General features: G+C 43.3%; 1 long non-coding RNA gene across 1 annotated transcript; it reads left to right on the top strand.

Moving 5' to 3' along the window:
- The first annotated feature begins 351 nt into the window (after positions 1-351).
- On the top strand, positions 352-16,725 carry LOC142701546 (uncharacterized). The gene is made up of 4 exons (XR_012866895.1): positions 352-826; positions 15,305-15,367; positions 16,340-16,414; positions 16,682-16,725. It is a non-coding gene; the product is annotated as an uncharacterized LOC142701546 (long non-coding RNA).
- Positions 16,726-22,477: the final 5,752 nt, after the last annotated feature.

The following is a 22,477-nucleotide window of genomic DNA, read 5'->3' as shown; positions in this document are numbered from 1 at the left end:
CCTGCCCCCTCCCTGCCCTCTCCCTGCCCCCACCCTGTACTCTCCCTGCCCCCACCCTGTCCTCCCCTGTCCTCTCCCTGCCCCCTCCCTGTCCTCCCCTGTCCTCTCCCTGCCCCCTCCCTGTCCTCCCCTGTCCTCTCCCTGCCCCCTCCCTGTCCTCCCCTGTCCTCTCCCTGCCCCCTCCCTGTCCTCCCCTGTCCTCTCCCTGCCCCCTCCCTGTCCTCCCCTGTCCTCTCCCTGCCCTCTTCCTTCCCCTCCCTGTCCTCTCCCTGCCCATTCCCTATCCCTCCCTGTCCTCTCCCTGCCCCCTCCCTGCCTCCTCCTTGCCCCCTCCCTGTCCTCTCCCTGCCCTTTCCCTACCCCTCCCTGTCCTCTCCCTGCCCTCTTCCTTCCCCTCCCTGACCTCTCCCTGCCCATTCCCTACCCCTCCCTGTCCTCTCCCTGCCCCCTCCCTGCCTCCTCCTTGCCCCCTCCCTGTCCTCTCCCTGCCCTTTCCCTACCCCTCCCTGTCCTCTCCCTGCCCTCTCCCTGCCTCCTCCTTGCCCCCTCCCTGTCCTCTCCCTGCCCTTTCCCTACCCCTCCCTGTCCTCTCCCTGCCCTCTCCCTGCCTCCTCCTTGCCCCCTCACTGTCCCCTCCCTGCCCTCTCCTTGCCCCCTCCCTGTCCTCTCCCTGCCCTCTTCCTTCCCCTCCCTGCCCCATTTCTGTTGTTGAACTTTTCACTGACTAAAAGAGAAACTGAAAGTAAAAATAGAGCAAAGAAAAATAACTGCGAATATACGAGACAATTCATAACGACAATGACGGCAGAAAAGGATCTAAAGAGAGGTGAGTGACCCCATAACTATGGAGAAAGAAGCGTGACCCCATAATTATATATAAGAGGAGAGTGACCCCATAGTTATATAGAGAGAAGAGTGACCCCATAATTATATAGAGAGGAGAGTGACCGCATAATTATATAGAGAGAAGAGTGACCCCATAATTATATATAGAGAGGAGAGTGACCCCATAATTATATAGAGAGGAGAGTGACCCCATAGTTATATATAGAGGAGAGTGACCCCATAATTATATAGAGAGAAGAGTGACCCCATAATTATATATAAGAGGAGACTAACCCCATAGTTATATATAGAGGAGAGTGACCCCATAATTATATAGAGAGAAGAGTGACCCCATAATTATATATAGAGAGGAGAGTGACCCCATAATTATATAGAGAGAAGAGTGACCCCATAACTATATATAGAGAGGAGAGTGACCCCATAATTATATAGAGAGAAGAGTGACCCCATAACTATATAGAAGAGGAGACTAACCCCATAGTTATATATAGAGGAGAGTGACCCCATAATTATATAGAAGAGGAGACTAACCCCATAGTTATATATAGAGTAGAGTGACCCCATAATTATATAGAGAGGAGAGTGACCCCATAATTATATAGAGAGAAGAGTGACCCCATAACTATATATAGAGGAGAGAGACCCCATAACTATATATAGAGGAGAGTGACCCCATAACTATATAGAAGAGGAGACTAACCCCATAGTTATATATAGAGGAGAGTGACCCCATAATTATATAGAGAGGAGAGTGACCCCATAATTATATAGAAGAGGAGACTAACCCCATAGTTATATATAGAGGAGAGTGACCCCATAATTATATAGAAGAGGAGACTAACCCCATAGTTATATATAGAGGAGAGTGACCCCATAATTATATAGAGAGGAGAGTGACCCCATAATTATATAGAGAGAAGAGTGACCCCATAACTATATATAGAGGAGAGAGACCCCATAACTATATATAGAGGAGAGTGACCCCATAACTATATAGAAGAGGAGACTAACCCCATAGTTATATATAGAGGAGAGTGACCCCATAATTATATAGAGAGGAGAGTGACCCCATAACTATAGAGAGGAGAGTGACCCCATAATTATATATAGAGGAGAGTGACCCCATAATTATATAGAGAGGAGAGTGACCCCATAACTATATATAGAGGAGAGAGACCCCATAACTATATATAGAGGAGAGTGACCCCATAATTATATAGAAGAGGAGACTAACCCCATAGTTATATATAGAGGAGAGTGACCCCATAATTATATAGAAGAGGAGACTAACCCCATAGTTATATATAGAGGAGAGTGACCCCATAATTATATAGAGAGGAGAGTGACCCCATAGTTATATATAGAGGAGAGTGACCCCATAATTATATAGAGAGGAGAGTGACCCCATAATTATATAGAGAGGAGAGTGACCCCATAACTATATATAGAGGAGAGAGACCCCATAACTATATATAGAGGAGAGTGACCCCATAACTATATAGAAGAGGAGACTAACCCCATAGTTATATATAGAGGAGAGTGACCCCATAATTATATAGAGAGGAGAGTGACCCCATAATTATATAGAGAGGAGAGTGACCCCATAATTATATAGAGAGGAGAGTAACCCCATAATTATATAGAGAGAAGAGTGACCCCATAACTATATATAGAGGAGAGAGACCCCATAACTATATATAGAGGAGAGTGACCCCATAATTATATAGAAGAGGAGACTAACCCCATAGTTATATATAGAGGAGAGTGACCCCATAATTATATAGAGAGGAGAGTGACCCCATAACTATAGAGAGGAGAGTGACCCCATAATTATATATAGAGGAGAGTGACCCCATAATTATATAGAGAGGAGAGTAACCCCATAATTATATATAGAGAGGAGAGTAACCCCATAATTATATAGAGAGAAGAGTGACCCCATAACTATATATAGAGGAGAGTGACCCCATAATTATATAGAGAGAAGAGTGACCCCATAACTATATATAGAGGAGAGTGACCCCATAATTATATAGAGAGGAGAGTGACCCCATAACTATGGAGAAAGAAGCGTGACCCCATAATTATATATAAGAGGAAACTAACCCCATAGTTATATATAGAGGAGAGTGACCCCATAATTATATAGAGAGGAGAGTGACCCCATAACTATATATAGAGGAGAGTGACCCCATAATTATATAGAGAGAGGAGTGACCCCATAATTATATAGAGAGAAGAGTGACCCCATAATTAAATATAGAGAGGAGAGTGACCCCATAATTATATAGAGAGGAGAGTGACCCCATAACTATATATAGAGGAGAGTGACCCCATAATTATATAGAGAGAGGAGTGACCCCATAATTATATAGAGAGAAGAGTGACCCCATAATTATATAGAGAGGAGAGTGACCCCATAACTATATATAGAGAGGAGAGTGACCCCATAATTATATAGAGAGGAGAGTGACCCCATAATTATATAGAGAGAAGAGTGACCCCATAGTTATATATAGAGGAGAGTGACCCCATAACTATATATAGAGAGGAGAGTGACCCCATAATTATATAGAGAGGAGAGTGACCCCATAATTATATAGAGAGGAGAGTGACCCCATAATTATATAGAGAGGAGAGTGACCCCATAACTATAGAGAGAGGAGAGTGACCCCATAGTTATATAGAGAGGAGAGAGAGCCCACAACTATATATAGAGGAGAGTGACCCCATAACTATATATAGAGGAGAGTGACCCCATAGTTATATATAGAGGAGAGTGACCCCATAGTTATATATAGAGGAGAGTGACCCCATAGTTATATATAGAGGAGAGTGACCCCATAATTATATATAAGAGGAGAGAGACCCCATAGTTATATATAGAGGAGAGTGACCCCATAATTATATAGAGAGGAGAGTGACCCCATAATTATATCGAGAGGAGAGTGACCCCATAATTATATCGAGAGGAGAGTGACCCCATAATTATAAATAAAGAGAGGAGAGTGACCCCATAATTATATAGAGAGGAGAGTGACCCCATAACTATATATAGAGAGGAGAGTGACCCCATAATTATATATAGAGGAGAGTGACCCCATAGTTATATATAGAGGAGAGTGACCCCATAACTATATATAGAGAGGAGAGTGACCCCATAATTATATAGAGAGAAGAGTGACCCCATAACTATATATAGAGAGGAGAGTGACCCCATAATTATATAGAGAGGAGAGTGACCCCATAATTATATAGAGAGGAGAGTGACCCCATAATTATATAGAGAGGAGAGTGACCCCATAATTATATAGAGAGGAGAGTGACCCCATAATTATATAGAGAGGAGAGAGACCCCACAACTATATATAGAGGAGAGTGACCCCATAATTATATATAGAGGAGAGTGACCCCATAATTATATAGAGAGGAGAGAGACCCCACAACTATATATAGAGGAGAGTGACCCCATAATTATATATAGAGGAGAGTGACCCCATAGTTATATATAGAGGAGAGTGACCCCATAATTATATAGAGTGGAGAGTGACCCCATAATTATATATAAGAGGAGAGAGACCCCATAGTTATATATAGAGAGGAGAGTAACCCCATAATTATATAGAGAGGAGAGTGACCCCATAATTATATCGAGAGGAGAGTGACCCCATAATTATATAGAGAGGAGAGTACCCCCATAATTATATACAGAGAGGAGAGTGACCCCATAATTATATAGAGAGGAGAGTGACCCCATAATTATATAGAGAGGAGAGTGACCCCATAATTATATAGAGAGAGGAGAGTGACCCCATAAATATATAGAGAGGGAGAGTGACCCCCTAACTATAGAGAGGAGAGTGACCCCATAATTATATATAAGAGGAGAGAGACCCCATAGTTATATAGAGAGAGGAGAGTGACCCCATAATTATATATAGAGAGGAGAGTGACCCCATAATTATATAGAGAGGAGAGTGACCCCATAATTATATAGAGAGGAGAGTGACCTCATAATTATATAGAGAGGAGAGTGACCCCATAATTATATAGAGAGGAGAGTGACCTCATAATTATATATAGAGAGGAGAGTGACCCCATAATTATATAGAGAGGAGAGTGACCCCATAATTATATAGAGAGAGGAGAGTGACCCCATAATTATATAGAGAGGAGAGTGACCCCATAACTATAGAGAGGAGAGTGACCCCATAACTATAGAGAGGAGAGTGACCCCATAATTATACAGAGGAGAGTGACCCCATAATTATATAGAGAGGAGAGTGACCCCATAATTATATAGAGAGTAGAGTGACCCCATAATTATATAGAGAGAGGAGAGTGACCCCATAACTATAGAGAGGAGAGTGACCCCATAATTATATATAGAGGAGAGTGACCCCATAACTATAGAGAGGAGAGTGACCCCATAACTATAGAGAGGAGAGTGACCCCATAATTATATAGAGAGGAGAGTGACCTCATAATTATATATAGAGAGGAGAGTGACCCCATAACTATAGAGAGGAGAGTGACCCCATAACTATAGAGAGGAGAGTGACCCCATAATTATACAGAGGAGAGTGACCCCATAATTATATAGAGAGGAGAGTGACCCCATAATTATATATAGAGAGGAGAGTGACCCCATAATTATATAGAGAGGAGAGTGACCTCATAATTATATAGAGAGGAGAGTGACCCCATAACTATATATAGAGAGGAGAGTGACCCCATAATTATATAGAGAGAGGAGACTGACCTCATAATTATATAGAGAGGAGAGTAACCCCATAATTATATAGAGAGGAGAGTGACCCCATAACTATAGAGAGAGGAGAGTGACCCCATAATTATATATAGAGAGAAGAGTGACCCCATAATTATATAGAGAGGAGAGAGACCCCATAACTATATATAGAGAGGAGAGTGACCCCATAATTATATAGAGAGGAGAGTGACCCCATAATTATATATAGAGGAGAGTGACCCCATAACTATAGAGAGGAGAGTGACCCCATAACTATAGAGAGGAGAGTGACCCCATAATTATACAGAGGAGAGTGACCCCATAATTATATAGAGAGGAGAGTGACCCCATAATTATATATAGAGAGGAGAGTGACCCCATAATTATATAGAGAGGAGAGTGACCTCATAATTATATAGAGAGGAGAGTGACCCCATAACTATATATAGAGAGGAGAGTGACCCCATAATTATATAGAGAGAGGAGACTGACCTCATAATTATATAGAGAGGAGAGTGACCCCATAATTATATAGAGAGGATAGTGACCCCATAACTATAGAGAGAGGAGAGTGACCCCATAATTATATATAGAGAGAAGAGTGACCCCATAATTATATAGAGAGAGGAGAGTGACCCCATAATTATATATAGAGAGAAGAGTGACCTCATAATTATATATAGAGAGGAGAGTGACCCCATAATTATATAGAGAGGAGAGTGACTTCATAATTATATAGAGAGGAGAGTGACCCCATAACTATAGAGAGAGGAGAGTGACCCCATAATTATATATAGAGAGGAGAGTGACCCCATAATTATATAGAGAGAGGAGAGTGACCCCATAACTATAGAGAGGAGAGTGACCCCATAACTATAGAGAGGAGAGTGACCCCATAATTATATAAAGAGAGGAGAGTGACCCCATAACTATAGAGAGGAGAGTGACCCCATAACTATAGAGAGGAGAGTGACCCCATAATTATATAGAGAGTGACCCCATAATTATATGGAGAGAGGAGAGTGACCCCATAACTATAGAGAGGAGAGTGACCCCATAACTATAGAGAGGAGAGTGACCCCATAATTATATAGAGGAGAGTGACCCCATAATTATATGGAGAGAGGAGAGTGACCCCATAACTATAGAGAGGAGAGTGACCCCATAACTATAGAGAGAGGAGAGTGACCCCATAATTATATAGAGAGGAGAGTGACCCCATAATTATATAGAGAGAGGAGAGTGACCCCATAATTATAGAGAGGAGAGTGACCCCATAATTATATAGAGAGAGGAGAGTGACCCCATAATTATAAATAAAGAGAGTAGAGTGACCCCATAATTATATAGAGAGGAGAGTGACCCCATAATTATATAGAGAGGAGAGTAGCCCCATAATTATATAGAGAGAGGAGAGTGACCCCATAATTATATAGAGAGGAGAGTGACCCCATAACTATATATAGAGAGGAGAGTGACCCCATAATTATATAGAGAGAGGAGAGTGACCCCATAATTATATAGAGAGGAGAGTGACCCCATAACTATATATAGAGAGGAGAGTGACCCCATAATTATATAGAGAGGAGAGTGACCCCATAACTATAGAGAGGAGAGTGACCCCATAATTATATAGAGGAGAGTGACCCCATAATTATATGGAGAGAGGAGAGTGACCCCATAACTATAGAGAGGAGAGTGACCCCATAATTATATATAGAGGAGAGTGACCCCATAATTATATAGAGAGGAGAGTGACCCCATAATTATATAAAGAGAGGAGAGTGACCCCATAACTATATATAGAGGGGAGAGTGACCCCATAATTATAAATAAAGAGAGGAGAGTGACCCCATAATTATATAGATAGGAGAGTGACCCCCATAACTATATATAGAGAGAAGAGTGGCCCCATAATTATAGAGAGGAGAGTGACCCCATAATTATATAGAGAGGAGAGTGACCCCATAATTATATCGAGAGGAGAGTGACCCCATAATTATAAATAAAGAGAGGAGAGTGACCCCATAATTATATAGAGAGGAGAGTGACCCCATAATTATATCGAGAGGAGAGTGACCCCATAATTATATCGAGAGGAGAGTGACCCCATAATTATAAATAAAGAGAGGAGAGTGACCCCATAATTATATAGAGAGAGGAGAGTGACCCCATAATTATATAGAGAGGAGAGTGACCCCATAATTATATAGAGAGAGGAGAGTGACCCCATAACTATAGAGAGGAGAGTGACCCCATAATTATATATAGAGGAGAGTGACCCCATAACTATAGAGAGGAGAGTGACCCCATAACTATAGAGAGGAGAGTGACCCCATAATTATACAGAGGAGAGTGACCCCATAATTATATAGAGAGGAGAGTGACCCCATAATTATATATAGAGAGGAGAGTGACCGCATAATTATATAGAGAGGAGAGTGACCTCATAATTATATAGAGAGGAGAGTGACCCCATAACTATAGAGAGAGGAGAGTGACCCCATAATTATATATAGAGAGGAGAGTGACCCCATAATTATATAGAGAGAGGAGAGTGACCCCATAATTATATAAAGAGGAGAGTGACCCCATAATTATATAAAGAGAGGAGAGTGACCCCATAACTATAGAGAGGAGAGTGACCCCATAACTATAGAGAGGAGAGTGACCCCATAATTATATAAAGAGAGGAGAGTGACCCCATAACTATAGAGAGGAGAGTGACCCCATAATTATATAGAGAGTGACCCCATAATTATATGGAGAGAGGAGAGTGACCCCATAACTATAGAGAGGAGAGTGACCCCATAATTATATAGAGGAGAGTGACCCCATAATTATATGGAGAGAGGAGAGTGACCCCATAACTATAGAGAGGAGAGTGACCCCATAACTATAGAGAGAGGAGAGTGACCCCATAATTATATAGAGAGGAGAGTGACCCCATAATTATATAGAGAGAGGAGAGTGACCCCATAATTATAGAGAGGAGAGTGACCCCATAATTATATAGAGAGAGGAGAGTGACCCCATAATTATAAATAAAGAGAGGAGAGTGACCCCATAATTATATAGAGAGGAGAGTGACCCCATTATTATATATAGAGGAGAGTGACCTCATAATTATATAGAGAGGAGAGTGACCCCATAACTATATATAGAGAGGAGAGTGACCCCATAATTATATAGAGAGGAGAGTGACCCCATAACTATAGAGAGGAGAGTGACCCCATAATTATATAGAGGAGAGTGACCCCATAATTATATGGAGAGAGGAGAGTGACCCCATAACTATAGAGAGGAGAGTGACCCCATAATTATATATAGAGGAGAGTGACCCCATAATTATATAGAGAGGAGAGTGACCCCATAACTATATATAGAGGGGAGAGTGACCCCATAATTATAAATAAAGAGAGGAGAGTGACCCCATAATTATATAGAGAGGAGAGTGACCCCCATAACTATATATAGAGAGAAGAGTGGCCCCATAATTATAGAGAGGAGAGTGACCCCATAATTATATAGAGAGGAGAGTGACCCCATAATTATATCGAGAGGAGAGTGACCCCATAATTATAAATAAAGAGAGGAGAGTGACCCCATAATTATATAGAGAGGAGAGTTACCCCATAATTATATCGAGAGGAGAGTGACCCCATAATTATATCGAGAGGAGAGTGACCCCATAATTATAAATAAAGAGAGGAGAGTGACCCCATAATTATATAGAGAGAGGAGAGTGACCCCATAACTATAGAGAGAGGAGAGTAGCCCCATAATTATATAGAGAGAGGAGAGTGACCCCATAACTATAGAGAGAGGAGAGTGACCCCATAATTATATAGAGAAAGGAGAGTGACCCCATAATTATATAGAGAGGAGAGTGACCGCATAATTATATAGAGAGGAGAGTGACCCCATAATTATATCGAGAGGAGAGTGACCCCATAATTATATAGAGAGGAGAGTGACCCCCATAACTATGGAGAAAGAAGCGTGACCCCATAATTATATAGAGAGGAGAGTGACCCCATAATTATATAGAGAGGAGAGTGACCTCATAACTATAGAGAGGAGAGTGACCCCATAACTATAGAGAGAGGAGAGTGACCCCATAATTATATAGAGAAAGGAGAGTGACCCCATAATTATATAGAGAGGAGAGTGACCGCATAATTATATAGAGAGGAGAGTGACCCCATAATTATATCGAGAGGAGAGTGACCCCATAATTATATAGAGAGGAGAGTGACCCCCATAACTATGGAGAAAGAAGCGTGACCCCATAATTATATAGAGAGGAGAGTGACCCCATAATTATATCGAGAGGAGAGTGACCCCATAATTATATCGAGAGGAGAGTGACCCCATAACTATAGAGAGGAGAGTGACCCCATAACTATAGAGAGAAGAGTGACCCCATAATTATATAGAGGAGAGTGACCCCATAATTATATGGAGAGAGGAGAGTGACCCCATAACTATAGAGAGGAGAGTGACCCCATAACTATAGAGAGAGGAGAGTGACCCCATAATTATATAGAGAGGAGAGTGACCCCATAATTATATAGAGAGAGGAGAGTGACCCCATAATTATAAATAAAGAGAGGAGAGTGACCCCATAATTATATAGAGAGTGACCCCATAATTATATGGAGAGAGGAGAGTGACCCCATAACTATAGAGAGGAGAGTGACCCCATAACTATAGAGAGGAGAGTGACCCCATAATTATATAGAGGAGAGTGACCCCATAATTATATGGAGAGAGGAGAGTGACCCCATAACTATAGAGAGGAGAGTGACCCCATAACTATAGAGAGAGGAGAGTGACCCCATAATTATATAGAGAGGAGAGTGACCCCATAATTATATAGAGAGAGGAGAGTGACCCCATAATTATAGAGAGGAGAGTGACCCCATAATTATATAGAGAGAGGAGAGTGACCCCATAATTATAAATAAAGAGAGGAGAGTGACCCCATAATTATATAGAGAGGAGAGTGACCCCATAATTATATAGAGAGAGGAGAGTGACCCCATAACTATAGAGAGGAGAGTGACCCCATAATTATATATAGAGGAGAGTGACCCCATAACTATAGAGAGGAGAGTGACCCCATAACTATAGAGAGGAGAGTGACCCCATAATTATACAGAGGAGAGTGACCCCATAATTATATAGAGAGGAGAGTGACCCCATAATTATATATAGAGAGGAGAGTGACCCCATAATTATATAGAGAGGAGAGTGACCTCATAATTATATAGAGAGGAGAGTGACCCCATAACTATATATAGAGAGGAGAGTGACCCCATAATTATATAGAGAGAGGAGACTGACCTCATAATTATATAGAGAGGAGAGTGACCCCATAATTATATAGAGAGGATAGTGACCCCATAACTATAGAGAGAGGAGAGTGACCCCATAATTATATATAGAGAGAAGAGTGACCCCATAATTATATAGAGAGAGGAGAGTGACCCCATAATTATATATAGAGAGAAGAGTGACCTCATAATTATATATAGAGAGGAGAGTGACCCCATAATTATATAGAGAGGAGAGTGACTTCATAATTATATAGAGAGGAGAGTGACCCCATAACTATAGAGAGAGGAGAGTGACCCCATAATTATATATAGAGAGGAGAGTGACCCCATAATTATATAGAGAGAGGAGAGTGACCCCATAACTATAGAGAGGAGAGTGACCCCATAACTATAGAGAGGAGAGTGACCCCATAATTATATAAAGAGAGGAGAGTGACCCCATAACTATAGAGAGGAGAGTGACCCCATAACTATAGAGAGGAGAGTGACCCCATAATTATATAGAGAGTGACCCCATAATTATATGGAGAGAGGAGAGTGACCCCATAACTATAGAGAGGAGAGTGACCCCATAACTATAGAGAGGAGAGTGACCCCATAATTATATAGAGGAGAGTGACCCCATAATTATATGGAGAGAGGAGAGTGACCCCATAACTATAGAGAGGAGAGTGACCCCATAACTATAGAGAGAGGAGAGTGACCCCATAATTATATAGAGAGGAGAGTGACCCCATAATTATATAGAGAGAGGAGAGTGACCCCATAATTATAGAGAGGAGAGTGACCCCATAATTATATAGAGAGAGGAGAGTGACCCCATAATTATAAATAAAGAGAGTAGAGTGACCCCATAATTATATAGAGAGGAGAGTGACCCCATAATTATATAGAGAGGAGAGTAGCCCCATAATTATATAGAGAGAGGAGAGTGACCCCATAATTATATAGAGAGGAGAGTGACCCCATAACTATATATAGAGAGGAGAGTGACCCCATAATTATATAGAGAGAGGAGAGTGACCCCATAATTATATAGAGAGGAGAGTGACCCCATAACTATATATAGAGAGGAGAGTGACCCCATAATTATATAGAGAGGAGAGTGACCCCATAACTATAGAGAGGAGAGTGACCCCATAATTATATAGAGGAGAGTGACCCCATAATTATATGGAGAGAGGAGAGTGACCCCATAACTATAGAGAGGAGAGTGACCCCATAATTATATATAGAGGAGAGTGACCCCATAATTATATAGAGAGGAGAGTGACCCCATAATTATATAAAGAGAGGAGAGTGACCCCATAACTATATATAGAGGGGAGAGTGACCCCATAATTATAAATAAAGAGAGGAGAGTGACCCCATAATTATATAGATAGGAGAGTGACCCCCATAACTATATATAGAGAGAAGAGTGGCCCCATAATTATAGAGAGGAGAGTGACCCCATAATTATATAGAGAGGAGAGTGACCCCATAATTATATCGAGAGGAGAGTGACCCCATAATTATAAATAAAGAGAGGAGAGTGACCCCATAATTATATAGAGAGGAGAGTGACCCCATAATTATATCGAGAGGAGAGTGACCCCATAATTATATCGAGAGGAGAGTGACCCCATAATTATAAATAAAGAGAGGAGAGTGACCCCATAATTATATAGAGAGAGGAGAGTGACCCCATAATTATATAGAGAGGAGAGTGACCCCATAATTATATAGAGAGAGGAGAGTGACCCCATAACTATAGAGAGGAGAGTGACCCCATAATTATATATAGAGGAGAGTGACCCCATAACTATAGAGAGGAGAGTGACCCCATAACTATAGAGAGGAGAGTGACCCCATAATTATACAGAGGAGAGTGACCCCATAATTATATAGAGAGGAGAGTGACCCCATAATTATATATAGAGAGGAGAGTGACCCCATAATTATATAGAGAGGAGAGTGACCTCATAATTATATAGAGAGGAGAGTGACCCCATAACTATAGAGAGAGGAGAGTGACCCCATAATTATATATAGAGAGGAGAGTGACCCCATAATTATATAGAGAGAGGAGAGTGACCCCATAATTATATAAAGAGGAGAGTGACCCCATAATTATATAAAGAGAGGAGAGTGACCCCATAACTATAGAGAGGAGAGTGACCCCATAATTATATAAAGAGAGGAGAGTGACCCCATAACTATAGAGAGGAGAGCGACCCCATAACTATAGAGAGGAGAGTGACCCCATAATTATATAGAGAGTGACCCCATAATTATATGGAGAGAGGAGAGTGACCCCATAACTATAGAGAGGAGAGTGACCCCATAATTATATAGAGGAGAGTGACCCCATAATTATATGGAGAGAGGAGAGTGACCCCATAACTATAGAGAGGAGAGTGACCCCATAACTATAGAGAGAGGAGAGTGACCCCATAATTATATAGAGAGGAGAGTGACCCCATAATTATATAGAGAGAGGAGAGTGACCCCATAATTATAGAGAGGAGAGTGACCCCATAATTATATAGAGAGAGGAGAGTGACCCCATAATTATAAATAAAGAGAGGAGAGTGACCCCATAATTATATAGAGAGGAGAGTGACCCCATTATTATATATAGAGGAGAGTGACCTCATAATTATATAGAGAGGAGAGTGACCCCATAACTATATATAGAGAGGAGAGTGACCCCATAATTATATAGAGAGGAGAGTGACCCCATAACTATAGAGAGGAGAGTGACCCCATAATTATATAGAGGAGAGTGACCCCATAATTATATGGAGAGAGGAGAGTGACCCCATAACTATAGAGAGGAGAGTGACCCCATAATTATATATAGAGGAGAGTGACCCCATAATTATATAGAGAGGAGAGTGACCCCATAACTATATATAGAGGGGAGAGTGACCCCATAATTATAAATAAAGAGAGGAGAGTGACCCCATAATTATATAGAGAGGAGAGTGACCCCCATAACTATATATAGAGAGAAGAGTGGCCCCATAATTATAGAGAGGAGAGTGACCCCATAATTATATAGAGAGGAGAGTGACCCCATAATTATATCGAGAGGAGAGTGACCCCATAATTATAAATAAAGAGAGGAGAGTGACCCCATAATTATATAGAGAGGAGAGTGACCCCATAATTATATCGAGAGGAGAGTGACCCCATAATTATATCGAGAGGAGAGTGACCCCATAATTATAAATAAAGAGAGGAGAGTGACCCCATAATTATATAGAGAGAGGAGAGTGACCCCATAACTATAGAGAGAGGAGAGTAGCCCCATAATTATATAGAGAGAGGAGAGTGACCCCATAACTATAGAGAGAGGAGAGTGACCCCATAATTATATAGAGAAAGGAGAGTGACCCCATAATTATATAGAGAGGAGAGTGACCGCATAATTATATAGAGAGGAGAGTGACCCCATAATTATATCGAGAGGAGAGTGACCCCATAATTATATAGAGAGGAGAGTGACCCCCATAACTATGGAGAAAGAAGCGTGACCCCATAATTATATAGAGAGGAGAGTGACCCCATAATTATATAGAGAGGAGAGTGACCTCATAACTATAGAGAGGAGAGTGACCCCATAACTATAGAGAGAGGAGAGTGACCCCATAATTATATAGAGAAAGGAGAGTGACCCCATAATTATATAGAGAGGAGAGTGACCGCATAATTATATAGAGAGGAGAGTGACCCCATAATTATATCGAGAGGAGAGTGACCCCATAATTATATAGAGAGGAGAGTGACCCCCATAACTATGGAGAAAGAAGCGTGACCCCATAATTATATAGAGAGGAGAGTGACCCCATAATTATATCGAGAGGAGAGTGACCCCATAATTATATCGAGAGGAGAGTGACCCCATAATTATAAATAAAGAGAGGAGAGTGACCCCATAATTATATAGAGAGAGGAGAGTGACCCCATAACTATAGAGAGAGGAGAGTAGCCCCATAATTATATAGAGAGAGGAGAGTGACCCCATAACTATAGAGAGAGGAGAGTGACCTCATAATTATATAGAGAGAGGAGAGTGACCCCATAATTATAGAGAGGAGAGTGACCTCATAATTATATAGAGAGAGGAGAGTGACCCTATCATTATTCAGAGAGGAGAGTAACCCCATAACTATATATATAGAGAGGAGAGTGACCCCATAATTATATAGAGAGAGGAGAGTGACCCTATAATTATTCAGAGAGGAGAGTAACCCCATAACTATATATAGAGAGGAGAGTGACCCCATAATTATACCTGTTTAATCTTCACTATTGGATCTTTTTACCCCGAAATTTTCTAGAATCTAAAATCTATTTTGTATTTGTAATTGGGGAAAAGGATCTGAAATGAGAAATTTAGAAAGTGAAGAAGTTGCTCCAGTGAAACACCGGAAACAGTCAGGTAAGATCTCTGCTAACTGTACCCTACAGAAGTGAGAAATGATTGTCCCAGAACAGGTGGGGCCGACGCAGAGCCATGAAATAAGAAATCTACTGAAAATAAAGTCCCCCACTATGAAGCCCCCCACTACAAAGCCCCCCACTACGAAGCCCCCCTCTATGAAGCCCCCAGACTATGAAGCCCCCCCACTACGAAAGCCCCCCACTACGAAGCCCCTAGACTATGAAGCCCCCCCACTACAAAGCCCCCCACTACGAAGCCCCCCCACTACGAAGCCCCCCCACTACGAAGCCCCCCACTACGAAGCCCCTAGACTACGAAGCCCCCCCACTACAAAGCTCCCCCACTACGAAGCCCCCCACTACGAAGCCCCCAGACTATTAAGCCCCCCCACTACAAAGCCCCCCACTACGAAGCTCCCCCACAACGAAGCCCCCAGACTATGAAGCCCCCCACTACAAAGCCCCCCATTACGAATCCCCCAGACTATGAAGCCCCCCACTACAAAGCCCCCTATTACGAATCCCCCAGACTATGAAGCCCCCCCACTACAAAGCCCCCAGACTATGAAGCCCCCCACTACAAAGCCCCCAATGTAACCAGCTCCGGCATGTTCCCATTGTATCTATGTACAGGGCTGCCATCAGGGCTACTCCCGCCAGGGGCCAGGCCAAAAAAAATAAAAGGGGCCCGTCCACCGCTGCCGCTTGTTTATTTAGAGAAAGGAACGGGCCCCTTTATATTGCACGTCCCGTTCCCTTCTCCAACGTAACTGGAGCCGGGCCCTTCTTCACATTGGCAGACGCTGACCTCATGACCCTGTGTGACGGCGCATACAACGCCCTGCCCCCGGCCAGCACCCGTCCCATGAAGAGGGGCCCCAGCGCTTACTCCGTCTGATTAATCTTTCCCGTTGGCGGCGGAGTCGGGGTTCCACTTTTCCTTTTTCTACTTTTTATTATTTTTTTCTAGAAGATGAGACGGGAAATTCGGCTCCAGATGACGAGACATTTGTGGATTTAACTTCGGAATTTCGTCACCAATCAGGTAAGAGATTCCTCATGTGGAATATTGAGCAGTTGTTCTATCACTGATCACCTCCAAGGTCACCTCCAAATGGGGTCGTCGTCTCCAAGACCTTTCTGAGCCCACCCGAGGATCCTGGAGGGCGAGTCCGACCCTGGCTCCGTGTATGGAGGGGCCCCCAGTCCTCATCTCTTCTCCCCCTCCCAGATCATTTATGTTGTTTCTGGAGTCCAGTATTCAGTAAAACAATCTATAAGATGTATCAGTAAAAGTGTCTCCATATTGTAGAAGGTGATGAAGAAAATGATACGGAAAAGCCCCCGCTGCAAGGTAAATGACACAACGTCTACATCTATCTATCTATCTATCTATCTATCTATCTATCTATCTATCTATCTATCTATCTATCTATCTATCTATCTATCTATCTCATATCTATCTATCTATCTATCTATCTATCTATCTATCTCATATCTATCTATCTATCTATCTATCTATCTATCTATCTATCTCATATCTATCTATCTATCTATCTATCTATCTATCTATCTATCTCCTAATCTATCTATCTCATGTCTCTCTATCTATCTATCTATCTATCTATCTATCTATCTATCTATCTATCTATCTATCTATCTATCTATCTATCTATCATCTCATATCTATCTATCTATCTATCTATCTATCTATCTATCATCTCATATCTATCTATCTATCTATCTATCATCTCATATCTATCTATCTATCTATCTATCTATCTATCTATCTATCTATCTATCTATCTATCTATCTATCTATTCAATTCAATTCAATTCAATTCAAAGAAGCTTTATTGGCAGGACCAAATACATATTAGCATTGCCAAAGCAAGTAAGAAGTAAGGGAATGAGGGATAGGGACTGAGGGATTGGGGGATAGGGACATATCTAGGGTTGGGGTTATACAAGTCCATGGCATATCATGTCTCTCTCAGTTTATGGCATGCAGTGACATATTGTGCCGCTGTGCCCACTGTGGTTTCCTCTTCACCCAGCAGGATGTAGAGTTTCTCTTCCTCTTCCATGGAGCTGAAGTCCGGTAAGAGATCATAGAGTCTCCTGAAGTGAGTGTCCCTCACTGCTGTGTATTTGGAGCAGTGTAGCAGGAAGTGGGCCTCATCCTCCACGGCCTCCTGGTCGCACTGTTGGCACAGTCGGCTCTCCCTGGGCTTGTAGGTCTGTCTGTGGCGCCCGGATTCGATGAGCAGGTTGTGGGCGCTCAGTCTGTAGCGGCTCAGGATCTGTCTGTCTCTGGGGTTCGGCAGTTTCTCCAGATATGGCGCCAGTTTATATTCCCGCTGTAGACTCCGGTATATTGTCAGTTTCTGGGATGTCTTTATGTCGTTTCTCCAGTCACTGATATATTCCTCTTGGCCTTTGTCTATTGTCTTCTTGATTTCGGCTTTTGTGAGGCCGCGCTGGGTGACATTTTCTTCAGGCCGGGTCAGGGTGAGATGTTCTGGGGGGCCTGGTTTACCTGGGACCCCTTGGTGTAACAGGGCTTTATGGTGATAGGAACTTTGCCTGCTGCTGTGTAGATGGGCCCAGAATGATAGCGCCCTCTTCTGGATTGTGAGGTGTAGTGGGAATCTGCCCAGTTCTGCCCGACAGGCACTATTTGAGGTGCTCCGATGGACTTGGAGAAGGTGTTTGCAGAATTCTAGGTGGAAGATTTCTGTTGGGCTGGAATCCCACCTTGACCAGTCTGGGTATGTGTCCGGACCCCAGACTTCACTGGCATACAGGAGGATTGGGGAGATGATGGAGTCAAAGATTTTCAGCCAGACCGTCACTGGTGGTTTGAGATGATAGAGTTTTCGTCTGATGGCATAGAAGGTTTTGCACGCCTTGTCTTTCAGAATCTCTATGGCTTGTTTAAAGCTTCCTGATTGGTTGATTTCTAGGCCCAGGTAAGTGTACCTGTCGGTCGCTGTGAGTGTGGCGTTATTTAGTGTGAAGGTCGGGTGCCTGGGGGATTTTGAGTTTCTCTTCTGGAACACCATGATGTTGGTTTTCTTGGCATTGATGGGTAGTGCCCACGTGGAGCTGAATTTTTCTAGGATTTGCAGGTTGTCTTGGAGACCTTTCTCGGTTGGTGATAGTAACAGAAGGTCATCTGCATACAGCAGGAATTTCACCTGGGTGTCATGGAGGGCGAGACCTGGTGCTGAGGAGGATTCCAGAGCTGTGGCCAGTTCATTGATGTAGATGTTGAAGAGCGTTGGACTGAGGCTGCAGCCTTGTCTGACTCCTCGGCTCTGCTGGAAATCGGCCGTTCTTCTCCCGTTCACCTTCACGCTGCATCTGTTCTCTGTGTAGGAGCTTCTGATGACGTCATAGGTTTTACCTCCTATTCCGCTCTCCAGCAGTTTCAGGAATAGGCCCGGGTGCCACACTGAGTCAAAGGCCTTCTTAAAGTCCACAAAACAGGCGTAAATCTTCCCATGCTTTGTATTGTGGACGTGGCTCTTGATGAGGCTGCGCAGGGTGTAGATGTGGTCAGTGGTGCGGTGGTTTGGCATGAACCCAGCTTGGCTTTGGTGGAGGACATTGTGCTGGGTGAGGAAGCTGAGGATTCTCTTATTCAGGATGCTGCTGAACAGTTTCCCCAGGTTGCTGCTGACACATATCCCTCGGTAGTTGGCCGGGTCGTACCTGTCCCCACTCTTGTGGATTGGTGTTATAAGGCCTTGGTTCCAGATTTGCGGGAAGTAGCCGGCACTCAGCACTATATTAAATAGTTTGACTATTGCGGCCTGTATTTCTGGCGGGCTGTGTTTTATCATTTCTGGTGAGATTCTGTCTAGGCCGCTGGATTTTTTACACCTTATGTCTGAGGTTCTCTCTGTTACTTCTTGCAGTGTTATTGGTGTATCCAGGGGGTTTTGAGAATCTTTAAGTGTTTCCTCCATCGCCTTCAATTTTGATATTATTTGTTGTTGTTCTTGGCTTTGTTCTTCTCTCGGGATATCTTTGTAGAGGTCCCTGAAATATTGGAGCCAGATGTTGCCATTTTGAATATGAAGGTTGTTTTTCTTGCAATTTTTGCCCATGTGTTTCCATAATTCCCAGAACGAGTTGTCATGGAGGGCGTCTTGGAGTTGGGTAAGTTTGGTGGAGATGTGCCTTTGTTTTTTCTTTCGGAGGATGGTCTTGTATTGCCTCTGTATGTTGCTGTAGGCCTCCTTCAGACCGGTGTTGTTTGGGTCTCGGTGCTTCTTATTTGAGGCATTTCTTAGGGTCTTCCGTACTTCTTTGCACTCACGGTCAAACCAACCGTTAGGATGTATTTCTTGTGGCCTCTTGTAGTCACATCTTTTCAGGTCAGACTTCTCTGCCATGGTATAGAATATATTATTGAGGTCATTTACGGCCTGATTGACCCCTCCTGGGCTGGTCTCATACACCTTGTTGTAGAGGTTGTGAAGCATCTCCTGCACTTCTGGTCTGTTCATTGTCTCTTTATATTTTATAGTTGACGTTTTGGACCATTTATAAGATGGGGGCAGGTTGAAGAGGCCGGTTTGATGTGGTTTTTGTGCAGATGGTTTGGTTGTGGATTTGATGTATAGAAGTAATTGGTTGTGATCTGACAGGTGCGTTTGTGGAGTGACTATGAGTGCGCCAATGTTTGCGGGGTCCATGTCCGTGATGGCATAGTCTACTACACTGCTGCCTACATGGGAGTTTAGTGTATACCTTCCTAAAGAGTCTCCCTTGGTGCGGCCATTCAGTATGTGGAGTCCTAAGCTTCGACATAGATTCAGTAGTTTTTTCCCGCTTTTGTTGACGGTGCTGTCATAGCTGTTTCTCTCTTTCTGTAGGGAGTTATGACAGTCGGCCTCTGCTCCAAAGATGAAGATGTTTCCATCATTGGTCAGGTAGTCTTTATCTCTCCCCGTTCTTGCATTGAGGTCTCCGTAGATGAGAACGCTGCCCAGGGTCTGGAAATGGGCGGCTTCCCTTTGTATAATCTCAAAGCTGTCTGGGTTGGAGTACGGGGACTCTGGCGGTGCGATGTACGTTGCGCAGAGATACATGTCAGACTGAGAGGTGAGGATGGAGCTGCCTATTCTTATCCAGATGTGGCTGTCTCCTCGCTTCACGGCTTTGATCTGCTCATGGAGCTCCTCCTTGTACCAGACTAATATTCCTCCTGAACACCGACCCTGCTTGATGTGTTTATTTTTCAGGGCGGGGACAGAGATTTCCCTGTATCCAGTGGGCACCAGGGACTCATTCTCTGTCCTAGTCCATGTTTCCAGGAGGATTTGTATATCGATATTTTTCAGTCTTTGGATGAAGTCTGGATCGTTAATTTTGCATCCAAAGGCTGAGGCGTTGAGGCCTTGAATATTCCAGCTGCTGATTATAAAGGACGTCATTGTGTGTCCATATACCTTGTAATGAGCGGCGCTGTGTAGGACGGGCTGGAGATGTGACTGTTGGATGTGTTGTAGATGTTCTCGTGTTGTACAGTCACATTAGTTTTTTACATAGAGTGCTGAGCAGGGTCTTTAGCATCTCCATGTCTCTGCTCTGCGTGTCTCTGTGTGAGGCAGGGGGTTTCCTCCATGTCTCTGCTCTGCGTGTCTCTGTGTGAGGCAGGGTGTTTCCTCCATGTCTCTGCTCTGCGTGTCTCTGTGTGAGGCAGGGGGTTTCCTCCATGTCTCTGCTCTGCGTGTCTCTGTGTGAGGCAGGGGGTTTCCTCCATGTCTCTGCTCTGTGTGTCTCTGTGTGAGGCAGGGGGTTTCCTCCATGTCTCTGCTCTGTGTGTCTCTGTGTGAGGCAGGGGGTTTCCTCCATGTCTCTGCTCTGCGTGTCTCTGTGTGAGGCAGGGGGTTTTCTCCATGGCTTTTGCCTCTGTTGGTCTGACCTTGGGTAAAGGGGTTTTTCTCCTGGGTGTAGTGAGGTGTGTGGAGTTTGAGGTCTTTTCATTGTTAGTGATGTCTCCATGTTTTGGCTTTGGCTGGTGTGGGGTCCAGGTCTGGGGGGTCTGTTCAGCACAATGTCTTTCAGTTCTTTGGCCAGAAGGCTGACCCCTCGTTTGTTGAGGTGTTTGTCATCATACAGGTGGTGCTGCTCTATGGAGGGGTGTTGTGCCAGGCTGATGTTTGACATTGAGCTGATGTTCGCTGCCAGCTCTGTGTTGATGGCCTGGGTGATCTCGTTGGGTACATCTTTTCTTGGGAGCACGGATGATATAATTATTTTACTGTCAGGGAACTTTTGTTGTGCCGTCTTTGCTAGTTGGGTCAGTTGTTCTGCAATCTGCTGTTGCTGGTCTTGGAGGTTGTTTGTACCCGTGTGTATAATGAGATGGTTTGGATTGGTAAAATGTGGGTTATTGATGACTGATGTGACTTGTTGGATAGTTGCACAGTGAATTTTACTGACCCTTTTTCCTGGGAAGAGTCGCCGTGAATTAAGGTATTTGCCATTTGAGTCAATTATTAGGACAGTATCAGGACATTGTGACTTGCGGGTGGCTTGTCTGATGCTTGTGTCCTGGGTCCTGCTTGGTGGTGTTATGTGGTGCTGCTGTGGTTCTGTGCTGGAGGTTTGGTTGGCGGTCGGCTTTGTACCCACTTGTATCGCTCTGTTTTCTCCTAGTTTGTTTTCATTAATTTCAGGAATATTTATTGGGTTTGGGTGATTTGATGTACTAGCGCCCTGGTCATTGGCAGTCCTTATGTCAGCGCTCTCCCTTGCTCCTAGACTTTGTGTTTGTGGTTTTAGATTTTCTATCTCTAAACTGAGCTTTGTATTTTCTTGTTGCAGCTCTCGGAGTGTACATTGTATTTCCTGCAGAGCTGATGCATGTTCACACTTCAGTTTGTTTATCTCTTTAATTACTTGGTCATTTGTGTTTTTGTCACCGAGATTTCTTTGAAGTTCTTCTTTGAATTGTACAAAGTCTCTTTCTAATTGAGATAAACAGTCTCTGAGGGTGTCGGGTGAGGGGTGTGGGACATTGGGACATGGGGCAGCGGGGGTGTCGCTGGAGATTGTCTCTGTATGTCCATCTCTGGTCTGGGTTGCTGGA

Source organism: Rhinoderma darwinii, unplaced genomic scaffold, assembly GCF_050947455.1.
Source record: "Rhinoderma darwinii isolate aRhiDar2 unplaced genomic scaffold, aRhiDar2.hap1 Scaffold_2113, whole genome shotgun sequence".
NCBI classification, from domain to species: domain Eukaryota; kingdom Metazoa; phylum Chordata; class Amphibia; order Anura; family Rhinodermatidae; genus Rhinoderma; species Rhinoderma darwinii.
The sequence above is the reverse complement of the archived record's forward strand: the minus strand, read 5'-3'. Positions and strand labels throughout refer to the sequence as shown.